The 23781-nt window shown below is 51.6% G+C and overlaps 1 long non-coding RNA gene across 1 annotated transcript; it reads left to right on the top strand.

Moving 5' to 3' along the window:
• Nucleotides 1-5712: 5712 nt before the first annotated feature.
• Nucleotides 5713-9599, top strand: LOC146765042 (uncharacterized). Its single transcript, XR_014950426.1, has 3 exons — nt 5713-6347; nt 6891-6958; nt 8134-9599. It is a non-coding gene; the product is annotated as an uncharacterized LOC146765042 (long non-coding RNA).
• Nucleotides 9600-23781: the final 14182 nt, after the last annotated feature.

Consider the following 23781-nt stretch of genomic DNA (forward strand, 5'->3'; position numbering starts at 1 on the left):
TGCAGGATGGAATCCTGTACAGGGTCAGGATGGAATTTTATTGCCTCCCCAGGAGAGACCCATTCCCATTCCCCACTGGGTCCTAGGTCTCCTCCTTCTGCCTGATCCCAAGAGGGGCAGAGCTCCTCTGACTCCTGCTGAGTTTCTCTCAGGGTTGGAGGTGTGTAACTCCACCACTTTATTTCTGTGTCACTCTCCCTAATGCTCCTCAGCCTTCCCACTTCTTCCTTTAACTCTGCCACTGGGCAGAGCAGATCCTTCAGCTGCTCACACCACACACAGGTGTCTTCTGCACTTCCTCTGCCATTAACACCAGGCTCAGACCCTCCCTGCAGCCAGGGGCCTGGACAGCTGTGCCCTTCCTGGGGGGTTCTCTTTGAGTTAGTGCACTCCTGCTGGCAGCAGCAATGGCTCTTCATCATTTGTAAGCCATTGCTGGGAAAAAAAAACATAAAGAAGAAAGAAAAAAAAACCAGGCAAGCACCTCACAACCAGCAAAAAGACACAACCCTCTGCACAAGGAGGGTGGGTGGCTGCACCTTTTCTGCTCAGGCTGCTTGTGCAAACTACCACACAAAAACTGAAAAAAATGCTGGGCCAAAGCTGCTGAAACAAAACTGCTGAGCCAAAACTGCTGGGCTAAAACTGCTGAGCCAAAACTGCTGGGCCAAAACTGCTGAGCCAAAACTGCTGAACCAAAACTGCTGAGCCAAAACTGCTGGGCTAAAACTGCTGAGCCAAAACTGCTAGGCCAAAACTGCTGAGCCAAAACTGCTGGACCAAAACTGCTGTGGCAAGCCCCTGGTTGCTGAGGGCCCGGTTGCTTGCAGTCCCCAGTCATTTTAAATTGCCTGCAAAGAACCAGGAGATTGACCCTTGCCCACCTGAATGGCTTTAGTGCCCTGGGCTTCTTGGTTTTCCACTGTTCTCCATCTCCTTACTCAATGTCTGACTTCCATACAAGCTCTGTGTGTCAACAAAAACCCCATGACCTTATCTGGCTACTTCCCTGGGCTCTTTATTTCCATTTTTCCCCACTTCCCTGCCTCAGCCTGGACCCCAGGTGACCTGCTTTGCCCTCAAAAGTAAACGGTTGCCCCAAAGTAAACTTCAACCTGGTTTTGGTTTTGTGGGTTTTTTTTCCAATTACATTTGTTTTCATGCCAGTTTGTGTCCTGGACTGCCACCAGGACATTTTGTTCTCCCTTACTTCCAGTCTTAGGCAAGGCCACTGTCCTGCTGTCAGAGCAGCTTTTGAAATCTCAGAGCCAAGAGGACTTTTTAATGAGAGGACACAGTGCAGGATCCTTTCCCTCTCAGGACATTATACTACCATGCACTGGGATGGGACCCAAAAAGCTCTGGGTCATGAAAAGGCCTCTCCAGGAGTTTTCTGTCTCCCTCCTGCACAGCAAAGTCCCCTCACCTCTCAGAGCTTCTGTTTTCATGCATAAAACCTTGAATGTCACTGAAGGGGTGCGGTGCCTGAATTTATCCATTTCCTTTGGAAGTGCTGTGGGATGCTCTTGTGAAAGGCAGAGTAGGGATCAGGGCAGGTCCAAAATGGCAGAAACAAAGAGTGACGCTGGTAACACGTAGCTGCAGCCCAGCTTTGTCTCCCCTTCCCAAGGAAGTCCTGCTCCATGATCTTTATCTGCCTCCCCTGAGCAGCTCAGTGGTAGGAAAATCCACTTGAAGTGCCTGGTCGGTTCTCCCTCAGTTTTGTCAGAGGCTTTGAGCCAGGAAGTTTTCTCTGGCTTTGGAAACATCTCCTGAGCTTGCAGGTGTGGAGTGAAACGATCTGCTGTGCCAGTGAACAGCAGGTTATCCTCTGATCCATGTGGGACCCCATGGCTTGGGGTCAGCCCTTGCTGGGGAGCTGCTGCTGCTCCTCCCCAGGTGCTTTGCTCTCCTGCGCTCACACTTCCCTCTGCAAATATGTGGCTTCTTAAACGATCTGCTGGCCTTGTCTCTCCTGTGGCTGCAGGCAGTGTCGTTTTCTGCGGCTGTGGTCAGAGATGTCGCAGGAAAACTTAACGGAGGAAGAAACGTCGGAGTCAGAGATGAGCTCTTGTGAAGAGCACACGGCCCTCCTGAGCAACACGGTCCTGGAGGAGATAGCAAAGGTGCAACAAGACCCCATGCTGTTCTCCGATGACATTTTCTTCATTGAGCCAGTGGTAAGTGATAGCTGAGAACCTCATTTTCCTCCTTCCCCTCTTCCTCTTCCTCCTCCTCCTCCTCCTCCTCCTCCCCCTCTCCCTCCTCCCACCCGGATGTGGTCACTCGCAGATCCTCAGCTGGCCCGATGTGCTGGGAGGGAGGACATCGAGTTTTGGTGCAGCTGCAGAGCTCCCTGCTGGAAGCATTTCTGCCCTGCAGGCTCAGGGCAGGGCTGGGAGCCTGACAAAGCCGAGATCTGCTGCCAGGGCTGGAGCTCAGGGGCGCTCCGTGCTGTCCTGCAGTGTCCACAGGGAGCAGTTCTTGTAGGCAGGGGCTCAGCAGAGGGTGTTGGAGCTCTGCCAGTTCACATACTGAGCTCAAGCTTGCCATGGTTAATCATAGAAATGCCCATCCCCACCTGTGACCACGCCTTGCACTATTTCTGAGTGTCCCTTCCAGTGTCCTCTTGGAGCTTGGACACAAGGGTGGAAGGTTTAAATGGGCCTTTTGAGTTCTCCTGCACACAGGGACAGAAAACATTTTCCTTTTCTGTTTGTGCAAGCAAACCCCCACATCCTCCCAATCAGCCAGAGCCCTGATTCTGAGTACTGAAGATGTGAGAGATGATGAATGCCTGGTGTCTGCACAGTGCAAAATCCCTTCCTATCTTGGAGTAAATCCCAGAATAATCCCCACTGCTGCTTTCTTTCAAAAAAGGTTAAACGAATATTTTTATTTCCAAGGAAGGGGATCATGTTCTCTTCTTGTGAAGAGCCATGAGTGCACAGTGGCAGTTGCATCCCGCTGTAGCTGACAGCAGCATGAAGTGACCAAGGGCTTGTGTCAGAGCAGTAGGAACATTGTGGAGAGTGGGAGCTGATCAGCTGAGCACCGAGAGCTTCCAGCAGTGTGCTGAGCTGGGTTTGGAGTGTTTCCTTGAGCTCCTTGTGCTGTTAACTCATCACTGATGCTCTAAACTAAGGCTTGCAGGACTGTGGTTGAAAACAAGAAATGTGAAGTTTGAAGATACATGTTTTGCTGTCTCTTTCTGTTTTAGGAGGGAGAAATTGGGCCAAATTGTTCGGCTGAAATCAAGGTGACCTTCAAACCCATAGAGGCACTGGAGTACCGAAGTGTGGCTTACTGCAACATCTCAGGTCCAGCTCCTTTCCCCTGCTTCTCTCAGCCTCAGTGCAGCCATGGTGCAAGCCTGAGCCCACTGGGCTCCCCTGTAACTGCTGGGAAGAGTCCCTGGCCAGCCGGGCAGTGCTGGCACATCCCCACTGGCCCTGCAGCTTCCAGGGAGTCTCCTGTGCAAGGCCAGGGCTCAGAATCCTGTGTCTGGGTTCCTGATCCCAGAACAACCCAGACAGTGCAGGGAGAGGTTTTCCTGCCATGGCTTTGCCAGCATTTCCTCACAGGCCAAAGAGCTGCAGAGCAGAACAGCTTTAGTGAACAAGCACTGAGCCCCTCTAGGCCACTGACCTCCAGGATGGTCCATTTGACACGGCTCCATCATCAGGTGGTAGGAGCTGAGTTAGAAATGGGCTTCCTGACCCTGGGTTGCTCCCACTGCCCAGGCACCACCAGACCAGAGTGGCTGAGCCCAGTGAGCCCAGGGTGTTTGTGAAGGAGCACCCTTGGCCAGCACTTGCCTCTGTCCCTGTGTGGGAATTGTCACCTTGCAGCTCAGTCTGTGGAAGTAGAACACGATGCTGAGTGCCAGAAGTTGAGGATTTTGGCAACAAAGCCGTGTGCTACTGGGCCAGGTAGTTTGGCAATTGCCAAACTCTGTATGAGCTTTGTGCCTGCACTGAATGGATTTCAGAGCTCCTCTGAGTGCATGGGAAGGAAACCACAGAGTCATAGTAAGTTCAGGATGGAATGGACCTTAAAGGCCTCTGGGCAGGGACACTTCCCACTAGATCAGGGAGCTCCAAGCCCATCCAGCCTGGCTTTGAACACTTTCAGGGCTGGAACCTCCACAACGCCCCTGGGGAACCTGCTCCAGTGTCTCACCACCCTCACAGTAAAAAATTCCTTCCTAATATCTAACCTAAATTTCCTTTCTTTCAATTTATACGCGTTACTGCTTGGCCTGCCACTACAGGACCTCAGAGGTGTTTGAAACTCAGCAGACTGGTGGCTAAGATTGGAAACCAGCCTAAGGAATGGGTTAGAAATTGCAAGTCAGCCCCAAGGGATATCTCCTGAGGGAACAGAAGGGTCCATATCTTCTCCTGCAGCATCAGGAGCTGGTGGCATCCAGCTCAGAGTCAGGGACTCGCACTGAGGCAGCCTGGAAAATGCAGTGTAACAGAGGGAATTATTGTACTGAAATGGACATCTCTCCCCAGGCTGTGAGAGCAGGCTGCCCCTGCGCCTCAGAGGACACGGCAAAGGACCCCTGGTTGAGCTGAACTGTCGCAAACTGAACCTTGGGAACGTTTCTGTCAACACCCCTTACGTTCATGAGGTGAGAGCAGGACTTGGGATGGATCCTGATGGCTCCTGAGGCAGCAGCAAGCCTGGGTGTGACTTACTAAAATATGAATATCGATCTAATATCGATATGCAACTGAGACGGACAAAAACTCTCTAGCAGTGTAAAGTTAGAAAGTGTATGTTTATTGCATCATTAGACAACTCACGAGAAGGTTATTTCCATTTTGCTTTCTTGCTGCTACAGGTGCAGCTGATTAACCTAGGAGCTATTGATGCTCCCTTCACCTATATATCTTCAAATGCAAACGTGGGCTTCTACTTCAAGTTTGCACCCAAGGAGGGCGTCATTGCACCAGGTGGGACCCAGACGATCCAGGTCTACTTCAGTGCCACCGTGCTGGGGACGTTTGAGGAAGAATTCCAGTTCAGTGTGGCTGGATCTCATAGGTCTGCACTCCTGACTATCAAGTAAGGACTGTGGGAGCTTGGTGGGCACATCTGTGGCTGTCTCTGGGACATCTCCCTCATTTTGGGGCTGAGCAGAGAAAAAAGGTGTTTCCTGAGGTTCTGATCTCTGCTTTGATCCTGGAATTGCCTTAGTGTGAGGATGCCTCCTGCCCTGTGTGGGTACCTGGGAGCTGGCACGATCCTCCCTGCAGGGATCTCCCTCTGCCGTGGGCCATGGCAGGCAGTGGGATGGATCAGCTTTGGGCAGTAGCTGCTCTGGGATGTCCCCCCGAACAGCCAGCAAGGCCCCCAGGGCTTTGGAGGTGGCCCAGCCTGGGTGATTCTGCACCAGCAGCAGTGTTTGTAAAAATTCCCATTAATAATCCATCCCAGAGGGGCAGCAGCAGCCCCACCTCAGCTCTCATGGCCATGCTGTGAGGCATGAGCCGTGCTCCCAGCTCCTGTGCACAGAGTGCTCTGGTACCTCCTTTCCACAGCCAGGAAAGGGCTGATGTGGGACACAGGAACTGCAGCAGGAACTGTCCCAAGGACAGGCGTGTCATCCTGTGGGCTGGAGCCATGGCAAGAGAGAATCCTGGCCAGCAGAAGGGAGAGGGGCTGAAAATAGGGGAGGCAGAACTCAGTCCTCAGCACCACAGCAGCATGAGGGCTTGTCCCTGCTAGCCTGAGCCATGTGCTGCTAGGATCCTGTAGGGTAAGCAGGAGAGCTGGTGCTGGCTGCTCTGGAGCTTTGGAGCTGGGAGCTGCTGTTGGGAGGCACTGGGTCAAGGCAGTGAAGGAATGAAAGCAAACTGCAGTCGATTATACCAATGAGATAAAGGAGATGGATTAAAAAGAACAAGAAAGTTATTACTTAGCAAGAGAAAAGTGGTGAGTAGGTCTGCCCATAGTAGAGAAACAAGTATGCTGGATTTGTTTTTAGAGGAAAAGTGCTGGGTTTTTTTACTTTTGAAATCAAGAGGGAACATTTCACCGTCAAATAATTGTTTCTGCTCTGTCCCTCCCCCAAACTGCTCATGGGGTGTTATTGCACAAGCAGCTTTCTCCTTGAGCAAGGGCAGGTGTCTCTTGTTGAGAGGTGTAGAGCAGAGCCAGTGGCAGTCCTGTGAATACAACAGAAGGCACAGCTGGTCCTTGATTTTTAACCAAAAGGCAGAGTGGGCATCAATTGGCATCAGCCATGAAATAAACTCATGATGTTGTGCAGCTCCAAGTGCTGATTTCAGTGGATGTTGTGGCTTTTGGAGCCTGTCTGCTGAGTTTAAGGACAGGTGAGGTGGTGTGCTAGATTCAGGACACCCCTGTTTGGTTGTTTAAGCTATTGCTCTTGGCTGTGCCAGCTGGTGCACTGCTGACAAGCTGGTCCTTTCCTCCAGGATTCATCTGCCCACTGTGTAGAACTGTTGCTGCTCTTTTCAGAGGGTGTTTGGGGCTTCCCTGACTTCATGTCTCAAAATTCTGTAATGATTGTGTGGGTCAAAATCTCCTGAGAAAGATCCTCCATGGGAGCAGCAGTTGCAGCTAGGGAGTAGCAAAGCAGCAAAGGTTACAGAAGTTTGTGGGGACACCTTTATGTCCATCACGTTACAGATGGGGAAACTGAGGCACAGAGCCATGTCTGGATGTGTGTTCAGGGTCCTTCATGGGACCACCAGCAACCAGGGGGCTTTTCCTGCCTGCCCTGTGCACATGGCAGGGTGTTGATTTCAAACCTGCCCTGACACCAGGTTTTACACCCCCGAGCCACGACAGCCAGACCTGTGCTTGAATTCCCTTTAACCAAGCCATCTCCTCCTCTGTCCTCGCCACGGCAGGGGCAGTGTCACCGGACCAACTTCACTCTTGGATGCCATTAAGCCCAACTTCCAGGACATCTCCTCTGGTGAGTGTTCCCTGGGCTGGGACACAGTGTGGGGGATCTGTGCCTTCCAAAATGGAGCACTGGAACATAAAAGCATCCCTCACTCATGGTCTGCCACAGCAGCCTCTTCAGGGTGTGAACTCCAGGGCTGCTGGGTGCCCCAGGTAGCATTCTGCCACTGTGAGATCAAATAGAACCAAGGAATAGAAAGTCATTTTTTTTGCCACTGTGAGATCAAATAGAACCAATAGAATAGAAAGTCAGTTTTTTTGCCAATCTGAGATCAAATTGAACCAAGGAATAGAAAGTCATTTTTTTTTGCCACTGTGAGATCAAATAGAACCAATAGAATAGAAAGTCAGTTTTTTTGCCAATCTGAGATCAAATAGAACCAATAGAATAGAAAGTCAGTATTTTTGCCACTCTGATATCAAACAGAACCAATAGAATAAAAAGTCAGTATATTTCCCACTGTGAGATCAAATAGAACCAAGGAAAATAGAAAGGCAGTATTTTCTGATGTCCCTGTCCTGGTTTAAAAGACAGATGTCTGTCAAGGAAGGCGGGAATCTTCCTGGAATGGAAAGATGACCCCTTCCCTCCAAATTATTATACCTTGGAAATAATGGGGCTTCCAGGCAAAAATATGGGAAAGGGAATAACAATTCTTTACTGGAATATATCGGCACAAACAACAACACAATAACAGAAGTTTCCGAGAGAGGGAGGAAGGAAGGAAGGAAGGAAGGAAGGAAGGAAGGAAGGAAGGAAGGAAGGAAGCTTTCTTGAGCTGCTTCTTCCCCACCCTTATCACTGCTGAAGCACTTGTTGCGTTTTGAATAAATGAAACAAGAAAGGCAACAGTAATCACAGTGACCAGAATGGGTGTGAATTCATGTCACTCACTGCTTATGTATTTTGAATACAATGGGAGTGTTGGCAGACTTAACAGGGAATTTTGCAGCTTGAATTCTCAGAGTAAATGCTGGGTCTGGGTGCACACTCATCCCTGAGAGATAACTGGTGCTGGTTTGAAGCGGGTGAGGGAGCTCCTCCCCATCAGAGAGAGAGAAGCTTGCAGTGTTCAGCAGGGCTAGGAGTGGGCATTTTCAAGGCTGCAGTCTGGAATCAGTGTCAAAGGGAACTGAGTCATGCCATAATTGGTGCCTAAATGGACACTTGTGTCCTTTTCCTAGGCTCTCCCAACACCAAGACCTGTTGCCTCACTGACACCTCCCTGGTGTTCCATGATGCCCTTTGGAGAAAAAACTGCTTCCCAAATCTGCAAATCCAGCCCAGCACCCTGGAGTTCGTGGGTGGCACTGAGGGAGTGCGCTCTCTGGAGATGACCAACTGCAGCCTTCTTCTCACCAAGTACCACTGGTCACTCTGTTGGGACAGCCAGGCGGACAAGCTGGGGTATGTGCACCTTTGCCCTCTCCTTGAAGCTCTTCTTCCTGGTGCCCTGCTTGTACTTGGCAAAGAACAAAGCTGTTGGCCTAGGATCTGACAGACTGCTTCTGGCTTTTCTTTGTTCAAATAACACTGACCAGCCGTGGTCAGCCTGGATGCTCAGAGAAAAGGTTTTCCACCAATTTGGTGCTGCCTAGGCCCCACAGGGGTTTCCCCTGGGAAGGAAAGCTGGGGTGAAAGCTGATTTCTCAGACCTCTGTGGCCTGAGGCAATGTCACCTTGATGAAGGCTCCTAGTCCCAGCTCCACAGTGCTGCTGGAGCCCCTTCTGGCCCCTCTGCTTTGGGATGGGTCCTCTCTGCAGGAGCAGCTCTCTGCTCCTTGCCTTCCTCCCTCGCACTGTGCTGCAGGATGCCCAGAAAGTCCCAACACCAGAGAAAAGCTACCTGGTGCCTGGGCTGATGCTGAATGTCTGTTACCTCCCCTTTCCTTCTTTGCTGAGACAATTCCTTTACTGCCAGGATGATTTCCCTCCCAGGGGTCAGCTTTCAGCACACACCTTGGATCTTCACTCTCTTTTTTTGTGACCCATTACTCGTTTTGACTTTTCCCCTGCAACATGTCCCTGGTGGGTTTTGTCCTGTTTGACAGCAGGACTTGTTCATCACATCATCTCCTATCCCTGCCTCCCTCAGAGTTTCTGCTTTAGAGTGAAAAATATCATTGTCTGGACAACTGGGAAGTTGCTTCAAAGCATTCATTAAAACTAAAGACAGTGGAATAGATGATTAGGGATCTCTTGGGGGTTATGACGAGACTGCCCCTCACCCAGAAATTAAACCCAGCCTTAGGTAACAAGCTACAAAGCTAAAGGCAGTGATTCCTTGGGGAGCAGGTCATTACAGGCCCTGAATGCCTGTCTGGGGATGGAGCATCCAGGTCGTGTTTGACTGTGTGGGGAGCACTTGCAGCTCAGCAGGGTGACAGGCAGGCACGGCTCGACTGTGTCCCTCATGTGGCATTAGAAACACAAGCAGAGTTACCCTGAGCACCTGCCTCAATTTAAAATGGGGACTGTGACCTGAGTCACCTGGGAGTGTTGGAAAATATCAACCAACCCCCCCAACACTGTCAGGGAAACATTCCTGATAAATTCCTGGTGGAGCTTCAGAGTTTCTGGCATTGGGCACTGGGGTTTGCTGGGCTGGCTCCTCACTGGCCGAGTCTGCCCCTCGGTGCCTCAAACCCCACCTTCCTGCTTGTCTTCTGTGTCTTTCCCTCTCCCACTTTTTGCATCCCCACAAGCTGTTAATCCCTGTCCTCTGTAGGTGCTCAGTGCAAGCAGCTGCAGCTGCTGCACTGCTGCTGCCTCGGCGTCATCCCTGGGCTGCCTTTACAACAGACCTGCTCCAGCCTGGATTGGGAAGGGCTGGATCAAACCATTTCTCAGTTCAGCACTCCAGCACCCACTCAGGGGCTGCATCATGAGCAGGCGCTGCTCGTGCAGGTGTCCCTCCCTCCTCCCTCCCACTGCAGATCCCTGTTCACATTTCTGTTGTTTTCCAGATATGAGCTTAAGCCACCTAAATTCAAACCCCAACCACCAAAGGAGCAGAGAACCTCCCGTTTGGATTACTCAGCATATAGAAGGAGATTCAGGATTAGAAAGGAGGAGGCAAACAGTGCCCTGAAAGAAGCACAGGATTTCACCCAATCTTTAGGAACAGAGGTAGATTTTTTTGTACACACACTGCTTGTGTTGCCTCCCCAGCTTGCCACTGACAAGTCACGCTCGTGCTGACCTCCCTTTTTGCTGCCCTGCTGTCCTGTGCCCCTGTGGGTTGGGCAGCAGGGCCTGTGGCTGGATATGGGGTGTGTGAGAGGGAGAAAGAGGAGAGTTTTCCTTGGAGAAGCTCACTCAGATCCTACAGACCTGTGCTGAGTGTGGGATTTTTGTGCCTGGTTTTCTTCACAATGTAAGATGAGACTTTTATCTGCATCATCATGGTAAGACCTCCAGCTTCCTTCCCAGAGCAAGCTGAGATGAGTCCTGATCTTCACCTACCCTTTTCCGAGAGCTGGTATTGCACTGGTGGCCCTGAAGCTGCCTTACAAACTGAGACTTTGCAAAGTGGCTGTCTCCCTCCTGGCATAGAAAATGGCTTGTTTTTCAGGTGCCACCACAAACTCCTGGACCCCCTCACCTCCCACGGGAGCTGGCAGGAATCGCGTCCTCCGTGGATGCACCTCATGCTCCCCTCGAAGCGGAGAAGGTAAGAGGGAATCTGTCTCACTCACCCATTGCCAGCGTGGCAAGCAGGGCTGTAGCTCCCAGTCCCACTGGTGGCCCCCAGCACTGTCCACAGAGGGGCTTCACGTCCCTCCAGGCTCACCACAAAGTGCTGCTGAACCAACTGGTTGTTGGAGGGGCCATGCAGGACATGGTGTAGGGCTGCCCAAGGACGCTGTGCAGCACCTATGGAGGGCATTGCTCCCCCTGGACCTCATCAGGTGGTCCATAGGAAATTCTTGCAGGAGCTTTTGCTGTAGCACCTGGAGGAAGTAGGATACAAATCAGAGGGGGGGGGGGGGGTGGGAAAGCCTCAGGAGTCAGATGAGTCCTTCCCTGAGCTCCCTGAGCTCCAAGAGCCCTTACTCTGAGTCTCCTCCTTTTCTAAAAGCAGTAAGAAATGCTTTTTAAAGGCATGTTGTGAATCAGAGAGAATTTCTACTGCCAGAAGACATCCCAGTTCACTTCAATGTAGTGTATTAATTAACGCATTGATCCGTGAGTATGGGAGATTTTCCCCATGGTCCCTCCACTGGTCAGTGGCATGGATGCAGGATGAGATTAGGGTGATTTTGGCTGGGGAATAGGCCCCTCCAGGTACAGCTGCACTCTGCTCCAAGATGCTCTTCTGCACCCATTTCCATGCTCAACACCTCAATCTCTCCTGTCCTCCATCCAGGCTTTCAGTATCCTGCCGCTGTCAGGTGTGCTGCAGCCAGGAGAGAGCCAGCAGGTCTCCTTCACCTTCTCTGGCTGCTGCAACATCCTCCCCAGCGTGAAGGCGCTGTGCTGCGTGGAGGGAGGCCCCACCTACGAGGTGGAGCTGATCACCTCACGCCTCAGCTACTCCCTGAGCTGCTGGGAGATCAACTGTGGCCCTCAGGTACCACACACAGCCCCTGGCACAGCTCCTTGCCCTGGAACCACGGTCAGCGGGTTCCTGCCCACCTCGGCCCAGGGCTCCCTCCCCTCCCCAGCCCCTTTGTTGGCTCTGGGGCTTGGAAGTACAACCTTTGAGGGACACATCTGGCATCCAACCTGGTTCAAAATAGCCATCTCCAAAAATGTAGGGAGTGCCTCTTTTTCTGGGTGCCTAAGACTGCCTCCTGGGGCAGGCAGGGTCCCAGTGGGGATGCCCTGGGGGTCATGTCCCTGAGACATCCCTCTGCTGATCCACACCTAAAGCCTGACCTCCAAGAAGATGCTCGTCTAAAGCTCCTGCTTAATCCACAAATAATCAAGGGAAGAAGTTGGGCTTCCAGTCGCTATAGTTGGAGAGACTGTCCCAGAATAATCCCCACTTTCCAGCTGAAAGCCCACAGATATTTCCAGCTGCTGGCCCTGTCTGTGTTGCCCTGTGTGACTCCCTTGTTGCATGTGTGTTGCTTGACAATAGTTGCATGCCTTTTCTCCTGGAATGCCTCAGTGCTGTCTCGGTTTCTCCTGGCTGTTGGTGACCTCTCAGAGGGCCTGTGTCCCCCGGTTCATTTATTGCTGGCCCTCACACGGTTGTTACCACACCTCTGTGTGCTGCCAGAGCTCCGTGGTCCTGGTGCCCTGTGCCTGGGGGTTCCCCGGGTTCCCAAGTGCCCTTATCTCCTCCCTGGACCCTTCTCCCACGATGTGTCTGCTTCCAAGCCCAGGAGAGAGGAAGGAGATTCCCAGCAGCAGGCCTGGGTCTGTAACTTCCCACTCCTGTGCCTTCTCTCCAGATATTTAATGAAATTGGTCACAGCACGGTCACTCTGGAGAACACTGGCAGGACTGAGTTCACCTGGGTGCTGAAGCCTAACATTTATGACCAGCATCTGCCTGGTGTGTTTCTGGTCAATCCCACCACTGTAAGTAGCACAAGTGACGGACCGCAGCCCTGTGCCAGGTGGCCCAGGAAAGCATTAAAGGGAAAAAGGAGGGGAAGAAAGGGGGAAAAAATTCAGAGGGAAAAACCCAAACCCAGTCATGAGAGAGAGAGAGAGCTGTAAGCAATTTCTGCTGGGGGCAGAGAAGGTCTAACAAGGGCTCTCCTGATAGATTCCCCATGGCCTTGGCTGGTGGGTGGATCTGCTGTCAGAGGCAGACACCAGCAGGAGGCTCGAATGTGTTGGTCATTGTCCTGTCCTGCTGTCAGGGGAGTAGAGGAGAATTCTTTTTGGTAGATTTCTCGGACAAAAACAAGGCACAAACGCAGGAAGTACTGTATCTGAGAACTGTTTGTTGATAAAGAGAGGGTATGGTCCCGACCAGAAGGGGATAGAAAAGAGAGCAGAGAGAAAACGAGAAATGGAGAAAGTAACAGAGGACAGGGACAGAGCATTACTGCTGGAACCCTGGGACGCTCCGTCGGCGTCCTGCTGGGCAGGTGGAGCAAGTGTGCTGCCAGCTGCACGGTGAAAAACATGTTCCCTCTCCTGTGAACTTGTAAAACGTTTAAGAAAGGACAATAGGAGACAAAGGCCACAGAGCAAAGGTTATTACAGCCGGGTGCATCTTGGCACTCAGCCAGGAGCACACTGTCACCTTCGGGGATACCCCTAAAGTGCCTTTTCCATTACATCAGCCTGTTGCATATTTACAGACTCTTATGCATAGTAAACTTTTCCCCTAAACTAGTTTACATGTCCTAAGAATTGCTTAGCATGGCTCCTCCTTGGATCTGCCCTTTTTGGAGCGTGCCTATTCCTTGGCTGCGTTTTTAGTCCTTTTTTGTCATCATCTTCAGTTCTGGCCCCAGCCCAGGCTGCCTTCAGACGGTGAGTGCTGATGGTTGGCAGATCTGTACAGGTGTCTTCTTCATATGTTCACTGGATGCCATCCCATGCAAGCAGGCACTTTAACCCAAGCACATTATATCAGCTATTTCACTAAGCTTAATTAACAACAGAAATAAAAACTATATCTTTATAACTAAGTTACTTTAACACGACACATATAAGATCAATGTTCATGTTTTTCATGGAGACAGCGGAGCACCAGCTTACCCTGGTGAGCAGGGAAGTGGCGACAGCAGGGTAGAGAGACAGGGAAGAAGTGGCTCTGCAGGGAGCCAGGCCCTCCAGGTGCTCCCAGCCCAACAAAAAAACCAAAAATGGCAGGGAAAAACTGGCAGTGCTTTTATATGCTAAGATTCCTCCTGTCATAGATACATATTATAATATTGGCTTTTTGCAAATATTAATATCAAAGCAATGTGACCCCCCGTGCGGAGAATGCTCTGAGTCTATGTTGTAGAAGGCTGAATAATTGCTTTATTATATCCTCTTATAATATATTGTACTAGAACTATATCATACTAAAAAATACTGAAGAAAAACCTGTGATTGTGTGCAGATAGTCCAGCTTTGACCCAATTGGCCAATCAATCCAAACAGCCATCACTGATGTCTAATTAACAAATCCCTCCTCAGTAAGCAATCTCCATAACACATTTCACATGTGCAAACAACAGGAGCAGTGAATAGAGAAAAGAATTGTTTTCCTTGAGCTTTCTCACTGTGTCTCACAGCTTCCCAGGAAAAATCCTGGGAGAGAGAATCATGCGTCTCTCTGTTCAGGGAATGTGCATACCACATATTAAAATGGATTTTATATGTGTGGTGTTAAAGTAACTTTGTTATAAAGATGTAGTTTGTATTTCTGCTGCTGGTTAAGCTTAGACATAGCAGTGAAATAGCCATGCTCGTGTTAAAATGCCTGCTCGGATGGGATAACACCCAGTGAACACAGGATGAGGACACCTGTGCAGATCTGCCACCATCAGCACTCACCGTCTGAAGGCAGTGAGGACCAAGGCCCGAACTGGAAGCAATCAAGAGAAGGAGCCAAAACCCAGCTAAGAAACACAAATGCCCTAAAAAGGCAGAACCAAGGAGGGGCTATGTAAAATGGTTCCTGGAATATGTAAACTAGTTTATGGAAATACATAAGGACTATGAATATGCAACAGCCTGGTGTAATGAAAAGGTATTTAAGGGGTGTCCCCAAAGGTAAGTGTGTGCTCCTGGATGAGTGCCAAGATGCACCTGGCCCTAACAACCTTTGCTGTGGTCTTTGTCTCCTATTGTCCTTTATTAAACTTTTTACATTTTCACAGGAGAGTGAATGTGTTTTTCACACTCCCGTAACTCAGCCCTTTCAGGAGGATTTGGTCAGGCGGGCAAAGTTTTCCTGGGCTTTGGGGTCTGCCCTCCTCCGAGGGGGAGGTCGCTGGCAGCCCCCAGACACGGAGCCTGCCTGCATTGTCTGCCACAACCTCCTTTAAAGTGGGATGAGTTAGGGCTCCCAGCACGTGGACAACCCCTATTGTAGTTTTTCACCCCGTGTCAGAAAATGGATTTATAGCCTATGCTGAGGCATGACTAAAAATATAATTGGTTCCTCACAGTCACTGTGGGGACCCTGAGGGCTGAGATCTCAGGCTGTGCTGGCACTGGAGCGTTTCTGAGGGTCACCTTACCCAGGGTGTGATCACACAGGACATTGTCCTTGGCCCTGCCTCCCCACTGCCAGCTAAGCACCACTTACATGTCCCTTACTAGGCTTGCTGCTCCCTGCCTCCTCCAGCCCTGCTGCTGTGCAGCGGCTTTGTGGGGCAGTGAGGGGGCCAGGGAGCGGGGCTGGAAGAGCAGCGAGAAAGATTAGCAGCATCCCACCACTGCCCAAGCCTCTCAGTCCTGCCTGGATGTCTTTGAGATGAAGCAGCACTCCTGCCTTTGTCCCTCCTTGAAGTGGGAAGTAATTTGCTTTCCCATTTCTGCATGCCTGAATCCTCCAAGGGACGAGAGGAGCTGCTGGCCCTGCTGAGAGCAGAGGCTTCCCTTCCCCAGCGGCAGCAGAAGTTTTTTTTGTGGAGGCAGGCTCTTGCTGGCAGAGGGCAAAGCCTGTTAACAGCAGGGCTGTGCTCGTATCAGGCTGTGCTGGGGCTGCAGCCTTGTGAGCCCTGGGGAGGACACACGGTGCACTTTTGGATACAGGGAAGGTAGAAGGTGTGAGAAACAAAGGCCACTCCTCAGTTAAAATTAAAAAAAAACTTAATAAGAGACAATAGAGGACAAAGTCAATAAAGCAGAAGTAACAGCACTGGGTGCTTAGCTGCAGCCACAGGCACACCAGTCAACACAGCAACACCCCTTATATCCCTGGGGTATTGCATCAGCCTAATACATATTTACAAATGGTTAGATATATTCAAAAATTTTGACATAGTTTCCCCTCTGTACCACTTTTTTGGAGCATGTGCAGTTGTCCTAGTGGTGGTCATTTGTTACTTTTCAACATATTCAACAGGTTTCCATTCCTTCACTATTAAGTGTTAAATTTAATATTATATATATATGTTATAAATTAATATATTTATATGTGTATGTTATATACTTTTTATATGTTATAAATTAATATATATTATAAATTTAATATTATATATATGTTATAATTTAACATTATATAAATGTTAAATGTTAATATTACAACAACTCTTCATCAACATTAGTATCACAACACAACATTTGCATTAAAAGAACTCTAAACTTTAGCAAAACTTCTTTTACAGAAGTCAACCTTATAAACCACATTGTATTTAACAGTTGTGAAAACCAACACTGTAATATATTTATCACGAAGGTGATGTGGTCTGATGGTTTATTCCAGATGAGAGTCTGTCTCCTGAGCCTGTGTGTCCCCTGATCCCCCATCAAACACTGATGCATTCCCTCCCTCTTCTCCTGTCCCTGCAGGGCTTCATTGCACCTGGCGAGAAGCAAGAGCTGGAATTCTCTTACATGCCAGGAATACCAGGAGCTTTCATCAGGATTTACCAGCTTGAAGTGGATGATCTGGACCCAAAAAATATCACCCTGAAAGGAGAAGCGTGCTGTCCCTTGATCAGCGTGAACCTGCCCTGGAACACCACAGGTGGGCACGGCCTGTCTGCCCCAGGAAGGGCCGCTCTGGTTTTGTTCCCGACCGTAAGCCCATGGGGCAGCTCATGCCAACCCCACCGAGCCTGGAGGTCTGCAGGACTCCCAGGCCAACTCAAGCCCCCCTGGTTGCTTCATGAGTCTTGAGCGGAGGATGCCATGTGGGCTTTGTCCCAGGAGCCATCCTGCAGATCCTGCCAGCACATCTGGCAGGGTCCTGAAGGATGGTGGCGAGAGTGAAGGGCTTGGAAAGCTGTAGGAGAGGCTGGCAGGGCTTCTGGCAGGGTTGGATTTGTGTGACATTGCAGGGGATGAGATGCTCCTTGGTGGGGAGGGAGAGAACGTGAGGATTCAGCAAGGAGCAGCAGCATCCACTTCCCATAGAGGGCTTAAGGGATTTCTTTCTGGAAGAAACCAATGTTGGGAGGTGGGGACTTGCCAGCTGAAATGGGACTGGCACTTTGCTCACACTTCTCTTTGCGGATGTTTTCTTCCTTCAGAAAATGAAAAATATGAGAAGCTACTGAAAGAGACTGCAAAACACCTGCAACAGTACAGTGAGAGGAATAAATCAAAAGTTGTTCAGAAGACTCAGAGCCTGAAGTCTCAGACTCTGAAAACTCAGACTCCAAAGACTCAGACCTCGGAGACTCGGGATCTGAAGACTCAGGACCTGAAGCCCCGTTTGCTCGGCTCTGGCACGGTAGTAAGAACAGCTGCAGCCCCATTTGGCACATGCCACCTTCTCCGTGTCACCTGAGCCCCTTGCAGCCCACAGCAGCTCCCCAGTGCCCTGATGGCACCTGGGACCTCCCTGCCCACTTACAACCTTGTGTCATCTCAGCATTGCCCCTAGGGCTGACACTCTGCTCATGGTCTCTTCTGGGGCTGCATCAACTTCCTGGCTACCCCAGGGAGAGGTCCTGAAGGCCATGCTCCAGGGATGGAGTTGATGGTGCTTTGAAGGGGATGCAGGTCATTGCTGGGGAGTTTGTTAGTCCCAACTCAAGCCCTGCCAGAGTTACAGACCTGAACAGCAGCTGCCTGATTGTGCCCTGGGGCTGTGCTGGTGGTGCTCATCTCCAAGAGGCACCAGCTTGGTCCTGATTCCCTTCCAAGACAGTTTTTGTTCAAGCTGCCTTGGTACTGGCTGGGGGAGGCAAGTGTCTGGAGCTCTGGAAGGTTCCTGGCTGGTCTGTCTGCCTGGCCAGAGCAGCTTTGCTGAGAATCTGGGTAGGCAAAGATGCTGGAGTTACTTCCCTGGAGATGAGGTCCTGGCTAAGAGAGCAGGAGGTGTCACAGACACTGAGCAGCCGGACAGGAGGACCCCACGCCCCCTCCCAACAAGAGCAGGGTGGGATCCTTTCTCAGGTGCAGGCTGGGCCTTGGGAAGGACCTTTGCTAACCAAGTACTTTTTCCCTTTCCTCAGCCAAACACTCAGCTGCAGATAGACACGATGAGGATGCTGATAAAGAAGGCTGCTCTCGAGCGGCAGAAAAGGCTCACATACCATCTCCCAAAGGGCAGGTTCCCTAACAACCAGCTATGCCATAGTCTTGTCAAGTGAGTAGGGACTCCCATCCCCATCTCCAGGTGCCCCATGGGGAACACCCAGCCATGTCCCCTTCTCCTGAGATCTCCTTGGGCCTGCAGAGCTGGGAATAGCCTGGAGTCCAGAAGGGGTCTGGTCCCGGTGGCTGTGACACACCACACGTGAGCAGTGGGGTGTCCTCCCTTCCCCAGCATCACGCTGAGCTTTGGACTGCTCAGTTCCCCACAAGTGTGGGGTTCTGTCCCTAGAGCTGAGGGGACCCAGTGCAGACCTTCCAGCCCTTCCAGGCAGGATAAATTCTGTCCCTGCTGACTAGCTCTGAAAGAGACAGCTCCCAGCTGATGTCGTGGTTCCAACTAACAGAGCACACTAAGCAAAAGGAGAAGGGAACCCTTTAAAACCCCAAATCAGATGGCTTGAATCCTGGTGGGGTGGCAGGGCTTGTCTAGGAAACTTGGTGGGTCCCTGTGACCATCATGATGCAGCACAAGCAGCAGAGGTTTCAATGCAGGAAGCAGATGCTCTGCAGAGCAGATCATGTGGTCTGGTTGCAGAGCAATGAAGATTTCCTGTGCAGGCAAATCATATTCTAGGCCCCAAAACAATTTCAGCCTCAGGCTGTACCCCAGGCTGGGCAGTTCCACTGAGACCAGTGGAGAACCAGTGGACTCACCTGTACTGGCTTTTCATGGCAGAGGAGCTGTGGCCAGTGTCCATTTTAAATAATTTTATTTGCAGGTACTGTTAGTAGCTGATACAACCTAGGACTTGTCAGGACTCCTCCTGACTTCCCAAACTCTTTGTCAGGTGGTCAGGCCATGGGTTTCATGGGCTTGAGCTGAGTTTTTACAGCAGTGAATAAAGAAATAGCCACTTTATTTATGGCTGTCCTCTTGGACATGCAGCCAGGCTGTGGTTTAAGGACTGTCCTTAATCCTCCTTGCAGAGTTAAGCTGCCCGAGTATATCCTGGACATGGGCCCTGTCCTTAAGGGTTTCACTGAGAAAAGCACTCTGGAGATCACCAACCCTGAGCAGATCCCAGTGTCCTTCCAGGCTGATCTGTCTGCCCTGCAGGATACAGGTAAGCAGTGCTGGAGACACTTCCTGTGGCCTTGAAGGAGGTGTTTCAGACAGATTAGCTTAAGCCACTGAACTTGGGGAGGTTTTTGAGCTTTTTTCTTCTCAGTGCCCCTGCTGGGAGCTTTAGAGGCAGAATTCTCCTGGCCATCCATGCCCAGGGACCTCTCCTGGCCTGCCTGTGCCTGCCCTAACACTTCAGTGCAGAGGCCAGATGGGCTCATCACCCTGGTCACCTCTCAGCATCCTCTGCCCTTGGCTCCCACGAGCATCGAGTTTCTTTGGGCACTCTGTGGGCTTGTTTTGGCAACCAGGGGGGTCTGCTGTGTTTTGGAAATGCTTTGTTTGGAGTTCACACTGTCACAGCACCTGTATTCAGCCTTTATTGAAGAAACAGCCTGTGAGATCCTCTGGTGGATCAAAAGAAGCTTCCAAAAGAGACCTCGAGGCAAGGCTGCACTTCCATCACAGTGGCTCACTGTGTCTGAGGGCTGTTCAGGTGCACTCTAAGTTTTTATCCAGGTCACAGAACAGTGTGGGGCTTTCCCCAGCCCTCTCAGCCAGGACACCTGTAAGGCTTTAAGTGCTTATGGCACATTTCGTGTTCCTCGTGTATCTCAGCTGCTTTGTGTTCATCTGTTCCAGGTTTCAGCATGGACCTAGGCCTGATAAAGAGCCTGCCCCCCAGCCACACCGTGGCATTTGAAGTGCACTTTGAAAGTGCCCACCAGCCACCGGGTGACGTGGATGTGCTGCTGCCCATAGAGGTACCACAGCTCTTGGGGCAGGCAGCAGGCTGGGCGCAGCAGCAGATGTCACCTGCACCCTCTGCTGAATTCTCTGTCCTTCTCCAGGTGACAAATGGCCCCACGTCTCACATCCGCCTCTGTGCCACTGTGCTGGAACCATCGCTTGAACTCTCCAAGAACACACTGCAGTTCTCTGACATCCCCGTTGGGCAGTGCCAGGTTGAGACCATCCGGCTCTGTGGGTCTCAGATTCAGTCAAAGAAAGAAACTGAGAATTTCTAGCCAGGCAGAAGCCGGGGAAAGAGCTGGAGAAGAATGTAAATAGTTCTTTATCTCTCTTGTTATTCCATTGTTTATTGTTAAGTTCTATCACTGTGCATGAAGCACATTGCTCCAATGGGGTGGGTTGTTTTCACTACAGAACCAATGGATTTGGTCCTCACGAAGCTCTGTATAAAAGAGCAGTGTATTTTGAATAAACCAGAGTTTTACTCTCGCAGCCTTCTGAGCAGTCTCTTCATTCCCGTCCTACCTCAACACCAACATCTGGTGACCGCTGACGTGGAATTGCCCCTAACCCTGAGAAACAGGGTCTGGTGACCCTTCGTGAATCTATGGCCTGGGCTGGTGACCTGAACCTCAGCGTCTTGCGGGGGGGTCTCGGCGGCGCGGCACCGTGCCACCAGCCTGTGGCTGTGAACAGACACCTTTGCCTTCTTAAGAAAGGTAACGCTGGAACTCCACGCGTTCTGTAGAAGGCTTGGTCCTATTTGGACCGTGGTGCGGCTTTTAAAAGCCGGGACTGTGCGGGACAGGTTTTCCCTGGAGGAGCGGGCTGTCTTGTCTCTAAAAGTGGATGTTCACAAACAGGAGGTTTCATAGCAATGGGGAATCAGGCGTCTGCAGCTGATCGGACGGTCTTGTCCGCCTGGAAAGCCTCTATCCCGCAGATGGGAGTTCGGGTCTCTGATGAGGAACTGGTACTGCTCTTAATCTGGGCTCGGGACCATGGATTCTCCGCGGACATTGGGCAGGCCTTCGATCGAAAGCTCTGGCGCGATTTGGGGCGGTGCCTCATGAAGCAGATGCACAAGGGGGACGCGGAGGTGTCCGCACTTTTCGGTCTGGAGGCGCGTGTATGTGCCCCTGCGGGAGGGAGCCCCGGGGAGCAGGGATGCCGAGGGTGTTCTCTCCGGGAGTGACGCCGCCGCTTCTGTGTGCAGCCGTGTCTCGGGGAGCGGGGACAGGCAGACGGGCCGGGTGATGCCCAGTCCTCCACGGCGCGGAGCGGGGTGTCGGGACATGATGGGACGCCCCGCAAGCCTCCCGTGTCACCGGGGACTCCTGCTGGTCCCAGCACTCCCCAACCCCATGGCTCTACTCAGCCTGGGAATTCTTTGCCGGACAATCAGCCGCAGGTTGCACAGCAGACTGTGCCCCGGCTGGCTGAGCAGGCTCAATCTGCCTTGGGCACGGTGCCAGTGGCAGCACCTGCTTTTCAGGCGGCGCTGGGAGTGCCATCATCGCAGTTCTCGGGCTCGGCCCACCCCCCTTTGCACGGCCTGTCGGGGGTGAGATAAGTAGAAGATAATTTGTTCACTGTAATATGCTTGCTTATCTTGGTTTGCATAAGAATGTACTGTGGTATGTTAACCTAATTTGTTTTGCATAAGATAGTGGCTAAGAATGTACTGGTGTGTCTTTGAAATGCTTATTTGCTTACAAGGTGATAAGGAGGTTGAGATTAAAGTCCTGGGCGTGTGTGTATCTGGTCTGCTTGCTGTATCTCAAAAGAAGAGACTTAGAAGCTATCACAACGACCAGACTCAGACTGCATTTGGAGAGTCACGTCTGCAAGGAGAAAGGGGGGGGATAAAAGGAAGGTTGGGACAGAACATTTTTGCGCGCCGTTGGTGGAGCAGGAGACTCCCCGGCCGCCCAGCGCTGGATTTTGCCTGCCTTACTCACTTGCTAATTTTAAATAAAATTGCTTTATTGAATTAAGACACTTCAAATTGCCGTGTCACAATTTATAACAGGGGGCTGTCCCGTCTTCGCCGCGACAGCCCAGGGCCCGTCCGGCGGTTGACCAGGCGGCTCAGCTGGTTCAGCCCTTGTGGGGCCCCTCTCCAGTCTGCAGCTTCGTTATCAGCTATGGAGCCTGCACAGATGTATGGGCCTCGCTGGGGGCAGGGATGCAGCCTTTGGTTCATGCCCACCACACCCCCCGCCTCCCGCGGGGGCTCCGGTTCTACCGGCGGGGCCAGCGCAGCTGCTTCCCGGAACGTCCCGCTGCGCGACGTGTGCTGCGACTGACTTGATTTCTTTCACGGTGCCGGTGTCGATGGTTCAGCAGCATGTTGTGGGGGGCACTTTGGTGTTGTTTTCGGCCCTCCCTGCTCCGGGACTGACACCAGCGCTGGGAGTGGTGCCTGCTTTCCACGCCACGCCTGCCGTGGCACAGGTGCTCCCAGCGATGGGGCCCGGCGCCCGCGGCTGGAGCGGTTCTGCCTTTTGCCATGCCCGCCGCTTCGGCGGCTCCAGCGGCGCCTCTGGTTCCTGCCCCCGCCCCGTTTCAGCGGCAGCACCTCTGCCTCTCGCCCCGCCTGCAGCTTCGGCGGCGGCGGTTCTGCCTCCTGCCCCGCCCGCTGTTGCTTCAGTGCCCGTGATGCCTGCTGCGCCCCAGCAGCCAGTGCCGTTCCTGCCTCCGATGACTGCAGCTTCAACGCACGTCACATCCACGGTGTTGCAATCTCCTGCTGATCCTTTCATACTGCCACCTGCGATGGAAGGATCCACCGAGCGGCCGGTGATGGTCCCAGTCTCCGCCCCGTCACCGGCGGCTGGCCCTTCTGGTTCGGGAGCTGTTGGCTCGGGGGCCGCGCCCAGTGCTTCGGCTTCGCGGTCGTAGCCGCTTCCCCAGCCGCGGTGTTGTTATAAATGAGAATTTATTCAGCCAGATTAAAAATAAAAATAATTTTATTTGCGGTCAAATTCTATCTAGTCAGCCACATGGAAAGGACAGAGCCGAGCCCGGGGTCGACCCTGGGTGTGCAACAAGGAGTCAGCCTCAGCAGAGGTTTTCTCCTATGCCCACACACCTCCATCCTGGCACAAGTGGTTTTTATAGGGAAAATTCCGCCTGAGGCCAAGATTTGAGCAGTTAGTCTTTCTTCTATTCAGAGTTTATAGGTTAATAAGATTTTCTTTTTTTGGTGATGAGGAGAAATAATTCAATGTCTGGAGTAGTTGAATTCTTGATGAGAGTTTACGGGAAGGCTGCATTCACATGGATCTGTCTGAGGATTTCCATGATATCCATCTTGGACGATCAGCACTGATGATCGTGATGATTAACACCTGGAGCCCAGATATGGCCCATCTCCTGGCCAAGCCACATCCTTTTACTTGTAAATCAGTTTCTTATACATCCAGTCTCACCTGTAAAGGGGGGGGAACTAATATGACAGGCATGATTTAACAAATATCCAATATTACATATTTCATATGAGGAATGGTGCGAATTATATTTATTACACATAACAGTGTCTCTCGTCAGCCCACCCTCCCCTGTGGATGGCGGACTGTCCCCCACGCCCCTGTCACAGGAGGCAGGTAGTGACAGCGATGATTTGATCTACTCGATTCTGTCACGGGGGCCTGACCGTCTGTCGGAACACCGACAAGGGCGGCGAGCGTCCCAGAGAGATCTGTGGACGCTACCTCCCTGTCAGGTGTTTGTGTGACCAATAAATCCCCATCGCCTTTGGGATGCGGTCAGGCAAAGCGCTTCGGAAGTGTGTGATTAGGATTTGTTAGAGCGGGTGGGAAAGCCTGGTGGTGTGGTTT

The sequence above is a fragment of the Lonchura striata genome, chromosome 29 (genome assembly GCF_050655825.1).
Source record: "Lonchura striata isolate lonStrDom1 chromosome 29, ASM5065582v1, whole genome shotgun sequence".
Lineage (NCBI taxonomy): Eukaryota > Metazoa > Chordata > Aves > Passeriformes > Estrildidae > Lonchura > Lonchura striata.